The sequence below is a fragment of the Physella acuta genome, unplaced genomic scaffold (assembly GCF_028476545.2).
Source record: "Physella acuta isolate Inbredline_101_S28 unplaced genomic scaffold, ASM2847654v3 ptg001078l, whole genome shotgun sequence".
NCBI lineage: Eukaryota > Metazoa > Mollusca > Gastropoda > Physidae > Physella > Physella acuta.
This window is the reverse complement of record NW_026732595.1, coordinates 76,315-96,161: the sequence shown is the minus strand read 5'-3', so window position 1 is coordinate 96,161 and position 19,847 is coordinate 76,315. Positions and strand designations below refer to the sequence as shown.

The 19,847-nt window shown below is 35.1% G+C and overlaps 1 protein-coding gene and 1 pseudogene across 2 annotated transcripts in view; one reads left to right on the top strand and one right to left on the bottom strand.

The window, feature by feature from the left end:
- LOC131955558 (WD repeat-containing protein 3) overlaps nt 1-15,829 on the bottom strand; it is a 30,888-nt gene extending 15,059 nt beyond the window's left edge. The window contains exon 1 of one of the 2 annotated variants that reach the window (XM_059319717.1): nt 15,732-15,829. The gene's annotated coding sequence lies outside the window, so the exon portion shown is untranslated. Of the gene's footprint in view, nt 1-1,072; nt 1,196-15,731 lie in introns of those variants that run through there. The other variant, XM_059319718.1, reaches the window with a different exon arrangement.
- LOC131955553 (transcription factor BTF3 homolog 4-like) lies at nt 2,798-6,064 on the top strand (annotated as a pseudogene).
- Nucleotides 15,830-19,847: the final 4,018 nt, after the last annotated feature.

The window sequence follows — 19,847 nt, the reverse complement described above, 5'->3', positions numbered from 1 at the left end:
GCTTAGCTGCGTAGTAGTTTTGAATCTGCCGCGCAGTCCTTTTGTAAGATACATATATCCTTGTATAAGACTTTTAGAACACTGCGCACACAAAATACAAGTTCCACACTAGCCTTTTCCCCTTAGAGGGTACGTTGATCACAAGGGTCTCGCCACTATGTATTATTTAATTTGTTTGGACCTGGAACACCACAGTACAGTAAAACTCCATTTTAGCGTATTTTATTCTCCGCTGCTTGTTTACCTCCAGTTGAGCGTATTTTATTATAATAACCGAAACACACCAAAACATTAGGAAAACACGATTTATTTATTTGTATTGTATTTTTGTTTTAACAATTGAATAAAAATGAAAAAAAACAAAGAGACTGACTTCTTTTTAGATTTTGATAATTTACTTTTGTCAAAACTTGAGAAAAAGCCAAATTTAGAATATTGAATGTGCTATGTCCATGTGTCAGAATTTTCATGGCGATGGGTAAAGTACGTAAACGTAACTCACAATTGCAAGGCGGTTAAGTTTCTATTGTTACAAGTATCTCTCAGGAATGATACTAGATCTATAGGCCTAAATAAATATTTATGAACTTACAATGACCCCAAAACTGAGGCCAACACAATTTCAAACAGCTAGATCTATTGGGATTGCCAGAGTTATGACGTATGCTGATAATTAAAGTCAATGTGAACTCACGGTGAACCCGCAACCGTGTAAGGATTTTTCTCCCACTGACGATCAAACGATATTTAATTTGATTGCTTTTTTGTGTTTTTTTTTACCTTTTCTAATTAAAAATCACATTCATAAAAAAATAAGTTGATCTAGATCTAGTGTTTTCCTAAGGTTTTTGTGTGTTTCGGTTGTGTTTATAATAAAATACGCTCAACTGGAGGTGCACGTGAAGCGGGGGGAATAAAATATGCTAAAATGGAGTTTTACCCCACAGTACACTCACTCGCTCTCGCGCTTTGCTTCACTAACTTAAGTGCTCAAGTATAAAAGTTTTAAAGCAACGCTAACTGAATAGTTTTAATATGTGTTATGTGTATATTGTTGTTATTATTTACGTACGGATATTGTTAATATTTTGAAATCAATAAAGTTTGTGCATCTAATCTAATAATATTGATGGGCACACAAGGAAAAGTGAAACATAAACATGTGTTGTAACTGTTTCCGGTTTCTCTTTCCGCTTCTTCTTTTTAATAAGATAAAATCTTAAAAAGTCTACCCATTAATTGTCACGAATAATTTGTGATTTATTTTTAAAGTTTTTAAAATAATTAGTTAAATTGTCCTCTAGATTAGTTATTCTATTAAAAGTAATTTTTAAAATGTATTTTTAGCTGCCCATAATTTTTTTAGAAATTCGTTCAATTCCTCTAAGTGACCTATGCTTATTCTTTCCTCTCCCTGAAAAATAAATTTAGATTCTAGAACTAGCCTAAATTCTGATTTCTAAATGGCTTCAAACTTCAGTCATCTATTTTTTTTTAAACTCACGATGCAAAATAAATTAATGTAGATTTAAATTTAATGTCTAAATCTTAATCAGTCTCGGGGATATGCTCATTTCCTTTCTATTTTTTTTTACAATTTAAGATCTAAAACTGTTGGATACTTTTACCGTGTTTGGCACATGAAAGTAAGAATTAAACCGAAAAAATAGGGGTTGAAAACAATTTTGGCTGTCATGGAAATAGTGGCGTAGGCGCGGGGGGGGGGGGGGGGGTGTTACAACCCCCCCATGACAACCCCCCATGGACCCCTCTGTAAAAAAAATTTTACTGTCATAATACCACTGTTACTTATTTAAATCTTTTTCTGAATCAGTATATATGTATAATTGTATATGTATGTTTAGAAAAGTCATCTAAAACCTATGTCCACTCTGAGTTGCCCCCCCCCCCCCACCTCACCACCTAAAACGGGACAGGCCTTAATTGTGTAGAGCGACATTAATGTCACTCCTGGGTAGGTTAATTACCTAAAGTGACCGGACAGTACACAGTAGTAAATGAAGTTATACATATTTATATTAAGAGAATGATTATTTCCACTAGTTCGCTTGTCTTAATTAATATTCTAGGAATCATTGTTAGATTGCTTTTTTTATAAGAATTACAAACCAGATTGTGTTGCGTTCATTGTTTTTGGTTTTATTGTGAGATTGTGTTTTTTCCCCCTTATTTCTTCAGAGTGCTACTTTCAATTTATTTTACATCATAGCGAGGCAATGACATACAGCTAGTAGATATATATATATATATATATATATAATGATGGAAAAAAATTGCCCTCCCCCCCAAGAGACGATTAAAAACCGTTGCCACTTTGAATTTTTCGGTACTTTTAAAAACGCCAAGGCTTTTTTTAAACGGCTTATATTTCAGTATATATTAAAAGTTTTGTCACAACAACTTTTTGAAAGAGCTACTGGTCAGAATTTTACAAGGTCTGAAAAATAGTGACCTATTAAGTATTCAATTTAAGCCGGGCAAATCAAGCGAGAGAAGGTGGGTCGCTCATAAAAGTTTAGCAAAGGTCTTTTCATAAGCAGGACCACATGCTTCTATTTATATTTATATTTATATTTATATTTATATAAACAATTGTGTATTAAATATAAAATATAAACAACATTTTATTTTTTTTTTTTTATTGAATTTATAAGCCTGTTATTGTAGAACTTTTTACATGTTTTTTTAGTTACCACGAATAGCATATTAAAAAGCACGACTAAAAACACTTGCACATCAAATTAACGTACCGAATGTGTGTTGCAGGGCGATTACGATGCCGGGTGTCAATCGGTACGGTAACGGCGGCACCATCCCCCTCCGACAATTAGGCCTTTTCAGTTCAGTTTAGTGTCATCCTGTCCCCCTACTATTCTGCTAGTTGATTTTGTTGGATAAAACACTATTTTGTTAAATAAAACACAATTTTGCTAGTTAAAACACCATTTTGCTAGTTAAAACACCATTTTGTTAGATAAAACACTATTTTGACAATACATTCAATGATTTTGAGTTGTCACCCCCTTATTGTCACTACCTACTTTTTTATAGCTATTTAAATTTTTAATATTAAAAAAAAAAAAAGAAATGAAGTACAATCGTATGTCACCGTGCATTGTCGTCTGGTCTTGACATAGATGTCAAGTTTGAAACAAACGTGTTGGGTAGAAGTGGATGAAATTTCTATCGCATGTTTTTGACTAATGACGGATAAAGATCGCATTGAGTACGAGGAATGATTTTTTAAAAAAAAATTCGTGTAAAAAAAACCTCCTCCGAAAGTTGTATTTTAGTTGTAATATTTTAAAGAGTACACACTTTATTGTGGTGTCTTAAAATCGAAGGGAATGTCTCCAATACTGTTCTTGCAAATACCACGGAAAAATTAGAGAGGGGAAGTAATACAGTGAAAATTATTTTAGGACAAGTTTTGTAATTGTTGATAATTGTTTGGATATCAAGTTGAAATAAACACACAGGAAAATAAAAACAGAAAAAAAACAACCAAACAATCATGACCATAACTTAAAAAAAATTATAGGCGATTCTTACACACATAGTCATTTTTCATGGATTTCAATCCCCGTAAGTTCGACGGCATCCGAGTCAAACGACAAAAACATATTTTCTGGGAATAAAAAAAAAAACGGCTAACGGTTCAATTGACCAGTAAGGGACTATCAGTGTCATTATGTGTTAATGTTCCGCAATGCCGTTGATGGGGCACCTAAATAAAAATTTTAAAAAGTATTCCTACAATCAACAGCATTTTATTAAACTCCAGTGATTATAGAAAAACAAGTGGTATTCATCTGGCCAATTTTACATGCCCCCCCCCCCCCCCGTATTATAGTGAAGGGGTTAGTAGCCTTAGAACCAGCGGCCCGCCGATGTGATTCTTCCAAAATCAAACATTTAAAAAAAAAACGCAAACAAACACCATAACTATTGATATTTCAATTTAAAGTTAACAGTAAAGTTGTCGAGATTACAACTGATGTTTAAAGCAACGTGACGGCACAAGTTGTGTAATCAATGTCACTGTCATTTCATCAGGAAAATCGCTCGAATGCTTTTAGTTGAGTTTTTTGTTGTTGACGCTGTGATCTGCTTTTGTGAGATAAATGTGTTAAATAATTTTGAAAATCACATTACTGTCATAGGACTTTGCATCGACATGTACCTATTAAATTATCGCGAGTAACCATTATTACATTGACTTACTTTAAAAAAAAAAACAACAAAGAAATTCAAGAAACCAGATAAACTACACATTATGTTCTCTTTTAAAAATATAAATTATGGTGTAACAACTAAATAAATTGGCAATTTTGTCTAGAAATATTGCTTAAATTATGGCATATGTAAAAAAAACGTTTTTTGTAAATTGAGATAATAAAAAGGAAATACATTTTTCGCTTATTTCGGATGCATCAAAACCTAGGTCTAGCAGAATTACAGGGTTCGTACATTTACATATCAATCTATGATATATAGGACGGAAAACACAAAATGTAGAGTTGCTTCCCTTCTATTTATATTAAGGGGAAGTATCACTATTAGCCAGACAAAGGGAGATAAAAACCTAAACATTCACTAAGAAAAAAAACTATCTGACAAACACAAGTCAAACCTTTTGAACAGTACATATGATTCTAGAGTTATAATACAGTATATAATTTAGTGCACATTTTAAAGCAAAACGTTTTCTAAAATATTTTTAAACGTATTATATATATACTTTTTACATTATTATAAACAAGTTTTTAAAATCTTTTACAAAATATTAAAAAACTGGCTTTAACAAATATTATTTCAATTTGTCTTTGATTACATTCTATATATCTACTCACTTCATATAATTCAAAAAAATTTTTTTTTTAAATATCGTATGGATAATAACAGCGGCCATCATAAAAAAAAATTGTACACCTCGTGGGAAATATTCCCACACAATTTAAGGTACTAACAATGAATCCAGAGAAATCAATGTTCGTGGTAGGAAGGGTTCAGCCAGAAGACAGAAGAAGGTTATTCATCGCACTGCTAATACAGATGATAAGAAAATACAGCTCTCTCTGAAAAAGTTGTCTGTAAGGACTTCATTTTAATAACCCTAAAGTTCAAGCTTTTTTGACTGCAAATACCTTTGCAATTACTGGTCATGCAGAGAACAAACAAATAGCAGAGATGCTTCCTGGTATCTTGAATCAACTTGGAGCAGAGAGTTGGAACAACTTGAAAACAAGTTAATAAAAAGTCTAGTGACAATTTAAGCGCAATTTCCTTATGTTATCCATAACAATTTTAAATCGAGATAAATTATATATTCAGCAAATAAATAATGCAACACAAGTAGTTTTAATAATTAAAAAAAAAAATTGAAAAAATATTTATTGACGAGATTTAAAAAAATATGCGGACGTGTAGGGGGTAATAGAAAATATCAACGGAAATAGTTTTATTTTAACGAGTAGGCCTACACGATGCTCGGTTTAAAATGTCATCCTAGGCCTACAAGATGCTCAGTTTAAATAATTAAAAAAAAAATTTTTGTGACCGAACGAAAGGATATTTTTGAAAACTTTCTTCGGCAATATTGTTCTAAATTATGGCAGGAATCGATTGGTAAATGTTTCAAGTCACTAAGTGGTCTGGTTGCCGAGATATGGAGCAAAAACTGCATTTGTTCGAGTTTTTTTGGCTTTACCGGGAAATCCAGGAAGGAATTCCGGGAATTTTTTTGGCCAATGTTCATCCTCGGAACGTGCTTAACATATTTGCTTTTGGAACTAGTCCTCGATATTGCTTCGTTGAGGAGGAGATACGACTTAAAGCTGCGGACACACATCCATATATCGGACACACATACAGAAATGACGAGTTAATAATCGCAATTGTCCGTATGGAAATTGCGCTAAAAATAGCATCAACTGTAGCTAGTGCTGCTGACAGCAATAAGCAAACAACAGCAGATGTTGATGATGATGTCCCAGAGCTTGTTGAGAACTTTGATGAAGCGTTCATAGTTGATAATGTGTAAAGGACACATGATTATTTTGTGCCAGGGGCTAACCTCAAAGCTGGCACAAATCCAATGTGTACAGCTTTATTTTGCATTGAAAATATACACACCACAAAGAAAGTGCCCGTTTGTGCATTGTTAACTTTTTACTTTGCTGCACCTTGGTCCAGCTGGTTTGATTGTGATGCAAGAGACATATCAAATTGTTGCAAGTGCTTGTCTTGTAATAAACTATCTCCATTTTTCATTTTAAAAAAATTATTTACATATCATTAATATTTCCTATTAATTTCTGTTTCTATTGTAATAAAAAATTCTCAACAAAACTGTAAAATAATTTAATAAGACTATCATGGTAAAAATACTATTTTTGTATTTCTTTATTTCTAATTACCTTCATTTGAATAATTTATTATGAATTTTCAAAATTTGGGTCCGTTCAAAACACTTATATGTGGGGATTTTTTGGGGCATTAAAACTTGTGTTTTTAATGGACCCACTATTTGAAAATTCATAAAAAATTAGTTTGAAGATATGCACTTAAAATGTTTAGCTGAGTGCCCCAAAATATGGAAGAGGATTATGAATTGATTGTTTATTGTGCTTAAAATATACTATTTTATGGATGGTGGAAAACCTACGAAAGGGTTATTTTTTCAAGATGGCCGCCGTTGTCATAGTTACCAAGCTTTTTCCACGAATTTTTTTTAGTGGAAATGCATATGCAGGTGTATCTTAATCAAACTGTAAAGAAATAACTGTTTTCAAACGAGTATTAAAAAAGTTTTTTTTTTTTTTTTTTACCGGAGCCTTCCCCTTAAAAAAGAATTGTGCACCAAATAAACACATACAATAATAGTAAGATTAGTACTTTATAAAGGAAACATTGATTAGTTTTAAAAATTAATTAAAAATCTAATAGTCACATTCACAGTCCGTTGTCATTGTGATATATTCAAGATAATAAGATCTGATACCTTTGTATATAACTTCGTTCACGTGAATGAAAAGGTACATACGTTATCTGTATTTTAGAAGTAGAAGCCGGAAATAGAGTAAAATACCACTTTCGGGTATCGGAGGTCACCGGTGTTTCTTCCAGACTTTTTTTCTACGAGGGGCACTTGATATCTTCGGGGGGGGGGGGGCGGACACTAATAAAAGTATATGTTTACTATATAAATTCCATCTCGTTCGGGGGGGGGGGGGGCAGTAGACTTTCTTAAGGGGGGGGGGGGGGGGGCTCCGCACCAAGTATAAAATTCTGTTCTTATATATGAAATTTCTTCTACCAAACTGAAACAATACTCAAGTACTGGATAAAGTACCACATCCGTTTACCGGAAATAGTTAAAAAGTTGATAGAATACTGCACACACAATTTAATACGTAGGTCTGTATATGAAACTTCGACTACCTAATTAAAACGGCGCTCTGGTTAATGGCTTTTCAGAAACCGGAAGTAGACTATGCATCACTACAAATTTGATATAATACTTATGTATGAAATTTAATCTACTTACAGACGGTACTCAAGATGTGTTTACAGACACACACAGACACGGACACATTTGCAAAACCAAGTTTTTCCGTTCCTGAACGTCAAAACGTCAAAGTTTGTCAAAATTTCTATTACGATTTCTAGCCCGATTACAATGCATCCTTTGTGTTCCGTATATGATAAAGTAAGGAGGCGTAAAACGGTGAAAACTGTCAACATTTATGTTAATTATTCAGCTAGATTACAATTCTTCCTCTGTACTCTGTATACGAGCAAGTAAAAAGGTAGCGCACCGCAATTTTTTTCCGTCTCAAACTACAACTACCGCTGTAGCTAATCTGTACAGTTAGTGACATCGTCCTACCATCGTTTACAGCAGCGCCTTGTTTTAGCTGGGGCGATGTAATTTATTTGTCGGCCCCCATCTCATCGCGACACTAACTCCGCCACATCAGCAACTAATAACAAACAAACAAACAAACAAGCACACACACACACAAACAAACAAACAAACAAACAAACGAACAAACGAACAAACGAACAAACGAACAAACGAACAAACGAACAAACGAACAAACGAACAAACGAACAAACGAACAAACGAACAAACGAACAAACGAACAAACGAACAAACGAACAAACGAACAAACGAACAAACGAACAAACGAACAAACGAACAAACGAACAAACGAACAAACGAACAAACGAACAAACGAACAAACGAACAAACGAACAAACGAACAAACGAACAAACGAACAAACGAACAAACGAACAAACGAACAAACGAACAAACGAACAAACGAACAAACGAACAAACGAACAAACGAACAAACGAACAAACGAACAAACGAACAAACGAACAAACGAACAAACGAACAAACGAACAAACGAACAAACGAACAAACGAACAAACGAACAAACGAACAAACGAACAAACGAACAAACGAACAAACGAACAAACGAACAAACGAACAAACGAACAAACGAACAAACGAACAAACGAACAAACGAACAAACGAACAAACGAACAAACGAACAAACGAACAAACGAACAAACGAACAAACGAACAAACGAACAAACGAACAAACGAACAAACGAACAAACGAACAAACGAACAAACGAACAAACGAACAAACGAACAAACGAACAAACGAACAAACGAACAAACGAACAAACGAACAAACGAACAAACGAACAAACGAACAAACGAACAAACGAACAAACGAACAAACGAACAAACGAACAAACGAACAAACGAACAAACGAACAAACGAACAAACGAACAAACGAACAAACGAACAAACGAACAAACGAACAAACGAACAAACGAACAAACGAACAAACGAACAAACGAACAAACGAACAAACGAACAAACGAACAAACGAACAAACGAACAAACGAACAAACGAACAAACGAACAAACGAACAAACGAACAAACGAACAAACGAACAAACGAACAAACAAACAAACAAACAAACAAACAAACAAACAAACAAACAACGTGAAATCTCCACAACAACATCAACCAGGCACAAAAGGAAAGATGTAACATGTGGGTGGCCAAAGCCAATCGCGGAATGACGTCATTTATGGAAGATTCCTCATCCCTTGGGCCTATCATTCATCCTAACTATAGCCTTTAATAACACCAGCCTTTAATATCGATATCATCTTGTCGTCTTGTTGTTTGAAAGAAAACAATCGCTGGGGTTTGATTTGATCAGGTCTAGAATTTTTTTAAGAAGACCATTTAGACCTATTTTGACTTGACGTCTGATGGCCATGTATTTTTACTTGACGTCTGATGGCCAACTACTTTGACTTGACGTCTGATGGCCATGTATTTTTACTTGACGTCTGATGGCCAACTACTTTGACTTGACGTCTGATGGCTATGGCTTGAGATCAAGTGGCCTTTAATAACGCACAGAAGAAAGGCTGATGTATCTAACGTAGTGTAAAGACACCTTTATTTGGAAATTCTCCAGTACTGAGACCAGTCTGTTTCCACATCCGCTTTAGTAACATCAGCCTGACCTAACAGCAGACGATGCTAGATGGCGCGGCATGAAAGGAGTCGTCTGACGTCATGCTGTGAGCTCTAGACTTCCTGGTGAGCACGAGGTCCAATAAAACACGCCGACACAAGCACCTCTAGCCAGCGACCGCTACACGTCTTTCATTACAGGTGCGCCTCTGTCTGACATCAGTAGATGTGCACTCGACATGGGTAGCACGGGGCTAGCTGAAGCATGCTATCTGCTTTTTAATCCCGTTCGTGCACAAGACACATGTGGCAGATGAGGTAGAGTTCACCTGATTCATAGACCTCGGCATATGAAGGGATAGTGTGGTCAGCACTTTGCCCAGCCGCCTTTGTTTCCCTAATGTTAGAGCTGGGTGGACTCAGGGAGGTTCACTGATTTAAAACCGGATTCGAACTCGAGACTCTCGGGATAGCAGTCTAGCTCTCTACCACTAGTCCACGCCTTTCCAAAAAACATGCTATAACAGCACTGGTTTTTTGCCAGGTTTGCTCATCATTACAGGCGCACATGAGATGGCAGAAATTCGAAACAAATTACAGTTACGGTCCCAGGGTGTTCTGTGCACCGATAAGGAAAGATAATGTTGATATTTGAAATGGGAGAAAAAAAAGTATTATTGTCCATTTCGTCTTCTTCTTAATTGTAATGTTGGAAGGGATTTCTTCCAAAACAATTAAATATTACATGTCAACTTGGTACAGGGGCGTAGCGAGGGGGGGGGCGGGGGGTGCGGACCGCACCGGGTGACACCATTTAGGGGGGTGACACCAAGGCAAAAAATAGCAAAATATATAGAGAAAAACTCGAGGGGGGGGTGCAAATCGAAAGTTTGAGGGGGGGGGGTGCAAATCGAAAACTCGAGGGGGGGTGCAAATCGAAAGTTTGAGGGGGGGGGGTGCAAATAGAAAGTTTGAGGGGGCGGGTGCAAATCGAAAACTCGAGGGGGGGGGGCAAATCGAAAATTTGAAAGTTTGTCCCTGGGAAGGGTCTCTATGCCTCTGGGGGGGTGACACCATTAAGTGCCGCACCGGGTGACACCCGACCTCGCTACGCCACTGACTTGGTATGTGCCATTTAGGCCGTTGACTCCGATTTCAGCCTGCTTTTTTCTTTTTCTGGATTTGCTTCGATAGCTTTTGTCCAACCTACAAACTACAAGGCAGCAGTTGTTTGATTTTAGAGTTGTCTCTCCTAGATAGGTTGCTTTACCCATCTTTCGAGCCTCTTCCGCCACGGGGGTTTAAACTTCAGACTTTTGAGTTTAGCAATCATGAGCTTTACCGATCCGATCAACCCGACCCCGATTTTGTCATTAGGAGTAGCCTTATTAAAACAACAGCAACATTAAAATTAATACTACAAAACTAGAACTTTTATATTTCAGATTTTATAGTATAAATGAACAAATACAGAGAATGTAACAACTGTGTTTTCAACTTGCGGGTATTCTTCTGCTTACTTTGGAACAACCGACATCTACCTCGACATTTATTTGGCTGACTCCCCTTTAAATTGCAACTTTTGATTAGCAGTTTAATCAAGACCACATTATTTTTGTGCTGCACTCTTCCGCTAAATATTTCAATTTTTAACCTTTTAGAATAGTGTGAGTTACAATTGTCGGTGTTAGGATTAAAACTGAATCGAAAGCAAAAACTCTCCGCACACTTTCTCCACAAATTTCTATTTTTATTATCGTAACTGTTTCGACTTTGTTTAAAAATTGTAGTTCAGTTATGTAAACCAAAAATCACCCAAAAACGTCTCATATGTACAAAAGTGATTTAAAAATTTATCGAGTTATTTTGTTTTTGGTCACTTGTGTTTTAATAAGACGGTGGAAAATTCTCTAAAATATTTCAACTCCCCTTTATAGAATTCAGCTCATCGTATGCCATCTCAAATGTTACCGCGATAGTGTAGGTTCAATATTGAACTTTACAATTTATTTACATCTAAAACAATTGCTTTTTTTTCATTACTTATGTATAGGGATAAAAACATAAAATATTAATTTTCGATTATTTTTCATATACAACTATACATTTTTAGTTTTGTATTGAGATTATTTATATAAAGCCTTAATTAAAGATTATTTCTAAAAAAAATATAAAATAAATATTATTTATTTAGAATTCCATTAAAAATAATTTGAAACACTATTTTATCAACTTGATACGTAATTTTAACACAATCAGAAGTGTGTTAAATATTCGGTGGTTTTTTACTAAAATATGGACAGTAAGATTTGTTTAAAGTCCGTCGCAGTTAGGGTCGTACACTCTGATAGCTACAAACTAAAACATTTCGAATCCCTAATTATATTTATAATGCATTTTAGGAAAGGAATAAGGGGACAGCTTTTAAAGTCGAACAAAGAGTCAAAGCACTCGTTGAATATGGTGTACGATTGATCATCTTTGATCATCTGCACTTTAGATTGTTATGATGCGGATTGGATTTTTGTATTGTAAAACATGAATCCTGTGACCGTTTATGTTATAGACTTGTGACTACATTTAGATAACAAACTTCTAATGTTAAGTGTTTGCAATTGAATTACTAATATTAAATCAAACACTAAAATCACACATTTGTACCCATATTATGTTTAGATTCAGTGTATTCATATAGAGGCAATTTACTGTCTATTCGTAACATAAACACGGTATAAAATTTGCTATAGTGTTTTACACAGGGCGGGATTGTGTTTTTGATAACATTATAAAATGTATGTTCCATATTTTTAGATTCGAAACACGCGACTGTGCACAAAGCAGGCTCAGTTCTATTTCTCTCTGTGCTAAATCTACATCTAAATACATTGTAAATTTTGGGGACGCACTGCCCGCTAAACATACCGCTTTAGTTCTAGACCTTAATTAAAATATTTCCCACAGACAAAAGTGAACTCTTGGTATACATGTCATTATTTTAAATATACTCTGTGACAGTATGGACGGCTATGAAATTAAAATAATTCCAGATAAACTTTTTGTAATTTCATTGTGCTGCGGGGCAGGTTGGATGGTGGATGGTGTCACCAATGGTGTGGTAGATGCGGTGGTTGCTTCATTTGTTAAATAATATAGGCGATGGTAGTTTTTGAAATTGTTAAAGTGATGTAGGGGACGGTGGGTCAAAAGGATCACATTTTATTTATAGAATATGTGAAGTAAAAAAATGGCGTTAACTTGCTTAAATTATCGGTGTGCAAGTTTTATTATACCATATCCTTACCTTCACGTAAATGTATCCGTTAAAAAAGTGCGAGAATTTTTGTTTGTTCGTTAACAATTTTTTGTACACTTCAGCACTTTTGTCAATCCCATTATTTCAGCACTTTTGTCAATGTCAGCACTTTTTAAAAGACGCGGAGTACTTTTTTTGCTTGTCTCATCAATGTTTTGTATATTTCAGCATTTTTGTCAATTTCGGCACTTCCTTTCTTCATTTCAGCACTTTTGTCAATCTCATTACTTTTTAAAATTCATTTCAACACTTGAATGTTCATTTCACCACCTTTCTGCACACCGTAATGCTATTTTAGTCTCCCGCCTATATTGTTTGAAAACACTATTAAGCCGCCGTTAATCTGTTTAGATAGCGATATCGTGTTTCACTAGTTGCTGGTTCAGTATGTGTTTCGCTGGATCCCCCTGTCTATTGTAACTGGGATGTTTACACGGCGACAAGGTAAAAGTTTAGTACGGGGAGAGATTAACTGGCATCCATAGCTTATCAGATAGTACAACATTGGGCCTCGGTAAATGATATCAAACATCGCCAATGGTCTATCCGCTCGAATGAGAATCTCATTTAACAGATGAGCCGCTACATTTTAATTTAAAATTAATCTTCAAAAACTTCTCTGTGAAAATGATTTCTTTGTTCCAAATAATCCATCATTCGGTGCCGTGTGATGATGCTATTTACAAAAATTAATTTTCAAAAAATTATCATTGTTAACAAAAACTTTTCATTTCTTGAGTATTGTTTTTTAAAAAAAAATCCCTTTTCTTATTTTTAAATTTGTTATTTTCTTTTCAATTATAAAATATTTAATTTCTATTCACTGTCTTTGTAATGTTTTATTATTATGCACACACTGTATGCGAATCTTATTTATAGTTTTTAGTATTTAAATTTGAAAAACGAAATACAGTGTTTGGCTTTGAGATTTGAAGTTTGAGCCTCACGTTTTGTTTTGATTTGTTTTAGATTTGTTCTGTGTATTTTATTATTTGGTTCCATGTGATGATGCTAATTAAACAAATTAATTTTAAAAAGGCATAAAAACGTTTTAGTAACAAGCGAAAAAGGAGAAATTAAAAGATTTTCTTTAAATATATAATAATAATTTAATATACTACTATTTTAATAACTATAAAGGAAAGCGTTTGTTTTTTGTCTTTTTTTTAGATTTAGAGGTTTTGTTTTTAATTTTTACATTTTGTTTAGAATTTTGAAAATGTTTTACAAGTAATTTTGAACTTAGATTTCAGTCTTTCAGTTTAGGGGTATCAGATTTTTAAAAATATAAATTCGAAAATGAAAATGTTAGTTTCGAGTATATTTTCCTTTCGTTCTTTTGTTCGGTAGATTTAGAAACCGCATTCTCCCAGAAAATGTACAAGAACATAAATCCACATACTGTGTACAAGTCTCCACTTCTCAGATGTGTCTATTAAGTCTAATGTCGTTGTTGGTTGTACTTTCTTTTTAAATAAAGAAATAAATCATTTAAATTATTTTTTAAAATTATTAATCTATCACTGGTAGGTAAATTTTGTTACTGTACAGCATGTTGTAATTTGTTTTCCCTAACGTGCGTTAGGTACCCATCAGAGTTGGGTGGACTCAGGGACGGTCTACTGACTTGAACCCGGATTCGAACTCGAAACTTACGGGTTAGTAGTCCAGCTCTCTACCGCTAGACCACTCCGTTTTAAATTATTTCAAAACAGCTGCATATCTTAATTCTTTGGTTAATTTGTACGAACCCAGCCGTCGACGACAACTTTTAGCAAATATTCACACACAGCAAACTGTTTGAAAAATATTTGTGTTGTTGTGACCGAGTGCAGCGAAGCGTGACGGCAGGTGTGATGATGACCAGACGGACGTGACGTGGAGACAGACGGGTGTCTAGACGGACTGGTCGCTCGACAAGCGGTAGATTCGTGTCGTGATTTTTGTTTGGTTAGAACTCGGCTGTCTTTTTATTCAGGCTTGATAGCCTCAAAGCACACATGATTCGCCGGATGGTGCTTCAAAATTATTATTTTTTGTATTATAATTTAAATAGAAAGTAACATTTTTTTTAAATAAACCGGTAGTGATCTCCCCTAAACTTTCTCGAATATTCTTATATAAAACAACAGGGGATGGTAACTGGGGATATAGTTATGATTTTTAATCCATTTTAAATACTTAAACTTTTAAAAATAGAATAGAATCTCATAAAAAAAACATTGCGCACCAAGCAAACGCCGAAAAAAAACGCGTATAATAGTGCGCAATATTATTAGTACTTTAAAAATTTACATTAGTTTTTTGAGAAATCGGAAGTAGCGTAAATTACTACTTCCAGTCAACGGAAATTACTCAAAATTTAACAGAAGGTAGAGAATTAGATCTTTTACTTACATGTGAAATTTCATTTATCTATCTGAAATAGTACTCAAGTTATAGGCTTTTAAAACATTCAAAGTAGGAAAAGTACCACTTCCGGTTATCGGAAATCGCTCAAAAGTTGATACGGATCTACGATTTTGATAAAATACTTATATATGAAATTTCATCAACCTAGCTGTAACGGTACTCAAGTTATCGTGTTTACACACGGACAGACACACACACAGACACACACACAGACATACGGACAAGATAGCAAAATTATGTTTTTCCGTATCAGTGATACGATTACAATACTTTCTCTATACTACGTATATACGAGAAAGTAAAAAGACTCAATCTTGTTAAATCATAAAAAATGTCGACGAATAAAATAATTTTAAAAAAGTTAAAAACATAATGAAACTTTTAAATTATATTATGCAGTGGGAGGAGCTAAAAACTCAATCACATGAACAATTAATTCCATAATTGATGAGAAGTTGGGTACTTACCTTTTCGATGGTCAATCAATATTGATTACTTTAACGAGCTGAACTAACACTAGACTAGACAGTTGCCCATTTGAAGCTCCGTTCTGAGCCGGACTGTTCCGTTTCTTTTCGACTTTCATGGTGATGATCTTTATTTCATATGGCGGCTATTTATACCATCCAATCAGAAAACGGGTCAGTGTGGTCATAATTTAGATTCATTTCCATAAAAACATAAACGTTTAGTCGAGCTAGTTCGCCGACATTGACACGTGCTTGATTGTGATGTTCTGTCGTCTGGCATTTACTGTCTCACCCTGTCCGGCGTAGCCTTGGTGCCCTGTCACCATCTGCCCGGCAGTGTTCCCTCTAAGCTGCGCGGCTGCGCGGCCGCGCAGTACTTTCAAATGTGCCGCGCAGACATTTTCTGACCCCGCGCACAGATTATCAAAACGTCGGGCGAGCCTGATTCACTAAAAAAAATGTGGCCAGTGGTTTGAAGCGACATTTTTAGTACCTGTTTTGTTAAACGAACAGTCTTTGTGTTTTGGGGTATAAACAGAAACTACGGTTATCACTGACGGGGGGGGGGGGGGGGGGGGGGGGGAGGGGGTGACCTCGGTTGTCATAGCACAAGTCTAGTTTATGACTTAACTCTCACCTGAGCGGGGCTGTGTGACACTCCCATTGCTTGATATAATGGTTTACCCTGAAAACTGACCGGAGCTGACATCTAATACCTGCATTGTATTGTGAATTGAAGCTGACCCTGCAAGTTTTTTAAATCGTCGCTTGACCCCGCCCCTCTCCCCCTCCACCTCATCTTGAAACTTTGACGATTAAGCAAAGTCAGATGCAAGTTTTACGTTACTTAAGGTGGATGTTTTTGCTCTGTTTGGTTTAAAGATTTATATATTATATATCTGATTCTTGGGATTATTACGTGCATGTGGATCGAAATGTTTTAGTATGCACACACTGCTTAGGTAAATCAGGAATAAATGTCCACTACTGTGTGCTATTTGAAAATGTTGAGGAAAAAGTGTGTGTAAAAAGCAGTACAACAACGTGGCACACAAAAAAGCGATAGATTCGTTTAAACTGGAATGGCTCAAAGTTAAAGTAACAACCGATACGCCAGATCAAAGAATGTTTCGGTTGAATTAGAAAGCACCTTAGAATACTCAGATGAGATTGGACAAGTGTAAGTTCTGTGCTTCTACTACTTGTAACAAAACCAACAAGAGCAACGAATTGGTCACAGGAAAGCTCTGGGAATCATGGGCGCTTGACTACTGAAAACGTCATTTATTGTCTCGTGTTTATGTAGGAAATGTTGCGATTTCGTACATTGAGCGAGGAAAACTAATTGAGCAAAACGAGCGCCAGCGGTCAAACGAGGATCAAGTTCGAATCCTAACGGATAATGTTCTTCTTACCATAAGGATGAACGCCTCGATGCTGTCGATACAACTGATTCATAGCCACATGGGGAAGTATGTTTCTATACCAGACAGTTGGCGAAGTAAAAAGTACGCCTTTGAGTTTGTTCAAGTAATCAACGATGTTGTTGTAAAGAACATACTGACAGAACTTCGAGCAGCATCATTCCACACGCTTATAGTAGATGGCATAACAGTACATAAAATGCTAATCATTTATTTTAAATTTCGTCCAGTCAATTCTGTATTCTACAAAACCGTTGTTAGTGGAATAACTCAGCCTGCTGTAAGTGATGCCTTAGCTCTGGAGACAGCCGTAACGCATTACTACACTGAACATTAAAGCCAAGAAAAGTGTGAGTTAAACGAAAGAATCGACACAAGGCAAACCACACAGTACATACAATCAGTCTGCGACCATTTAAATGTTTGGTTTCCAGGAGATGAATTGCAGTTTTGGTCATCTTTTTTATTCTACAGGTTTAAAAAAATGTGCATTTGAGTTTGGCGTCAAAGATATCAAAGAACTGTGCGTAAAGTACAAAGACGGGTTATGTACAACAAATGATCAGTTAATTACCACCCAATACAACGACTTCAAATTTCGATAAAGTGAAAAACTCAGATCTCTGTCTGTAAATTATATGTCTGAATATGCAAGATTTGTCAAAACAAAGAACAATTTAGCTCACTGGCAAAGTTAAGTGACATTATTGTACCTTCCAAGCATGCAGTGCTGATTACGAACAAGGTTTTAGCCTTATTAACATAATAAAAGTGCAAGCACGAAATATACTTGAAGCCACACATTTGGAGAATCTAAAGCAAATTAAATTATATCTAAATGCTGGAGAGGATGTGGATTTAAACAAAGCATATAAGGTGTGGAAGCAATGCAAGGTTAGACGCGAGAAATTGCAATAAATGCCCCTGAAAGGTTAGCTAATATTTGTTTTTAAGTCAGCTTTATTAAATGTTGCATATGTTAAACTATTGTGTTTGTATTACCGTTATGGTATTAGCATTATTACCATATGACTGTCTTACTTTAACATAGTAAGTCGACCATATAACTTGTTGTCTAAGTATAACTCTGAAAGTTTTTATAAGTTTTTTTTATTTTGATGGTATTCGTGTCTCCATTTAATTGCATACGTTTCATTAGTCACACACATTATACTATTAATTTATCAAAATTCATGCCTTCATTATTATGCTTAATTGCAAGAATAAAAATATATATTAACTCGCCCAAGTCATTTTTAGCACCGCGCACACTACATATTTTTTGCACACACACTCTTGGTCCTTAGAGGGAACATTGCTGCCCGGCCCTGGGGATGGAGAGTTTCGTTAGCACGTTTTCTGACCAGTAGCGGAGTGATCACTCATTCACTGCGAGATGTAACTTCCTGTCGTAGCCTATTCAACACGTTTAAAAAATATATTCAGTGTTTCTTTATTAGATGTCCCTACTATGGACGGAAAAAATCACAGGAAAAAAAATCTGAAAAAAAAAACAGTACAGAAGAAAGTCCCAGATTTTGCTAGTAAAAAAAAGTCAAAGAAAAAAACGCGAATGTGTATATGCATGGAATTTGCTAATACTTTTGTTTTCAGAAAGTGCAAAGCAACATACGATTAGTTAAATGTGTACCATCGTTGCTGAAATCTTGGTGGAAATTGTTAGGTTTGGCGTCGTTGATCGTGTGATCAAGAAAATAGTCACTGGAAAAAAGAGTCGCCAAAACTGTAAAAAAAAAAAAAAAAAATTCAGACTAACGTCACCAATGATGGAAAAATAAAGACTTTTTTCCCCGATAAAAATTTTCCTTTGTTACTTTTTTGTGTTTTTTTTCCCCTGTGTTTTTTTTTCCTTTAACCGCTCGGGTAAGGGTCACTCTATAGTATATGGAGGGCTTTGGTCTACTACACCACCTTCTCCCACTCAGACTTGTCTGCTGTCTACTTCCATGTCGGGACACCAAGTTGCCGCAGTTTCTCTCCCTTTGGGGTTTTAGTGATAGACTTTATTTCTGTGACTTTTTTTTCCGATAAAATTTTTCCATTGTGGCTTTTTTTGTGACTTTTTTTCTTAGCAAAAACTGTGACTTTTTTTGTTTTTTTTTCCTGTGACTTTTTTCCGTTCACCCTTTTCCCACCCCTCTGTGGTATTTTGTGCGGATGATTTAACCAGTCTCACTTTAAAAAAAAAAATTCCTTCCCATATTGAATGGTCTTCGTATTTGTACCTATAGTTTACGGTTGGTCCGTATACTCCATAGTTTTCAATATGCCGTCCACATATTTTTCGGAGGATTTTTCTCTACTAATTTTCAAATCTTGGTGTTTTCTGTTTGCATACATTGTCTTATCTTATGTCTTGTGTCCTACTCATGTTTTTGTTTTCAGTTTGCGACGGCAGTTGAAGTATGCTGCGTTGTGTGAAAAAAAATGCTATTTATAGATTTCTTGTTTTTTTATATCCCAGATACAAATTTTAAAATCGTTAATCCTAATTACAATTTTTTTTTACCTGTCCTACTATTAGCAAAAATTATTATTATAAATAAACAGATAAAATAATTTTAAATAATTGATCAATTAATTTGGATTGTTGAAGCATTTAAAAAAAAAATTCACAAAAACTGAAACTACTGTTGGATATAAAAAACAAACAAACAAGAAAGGCCAT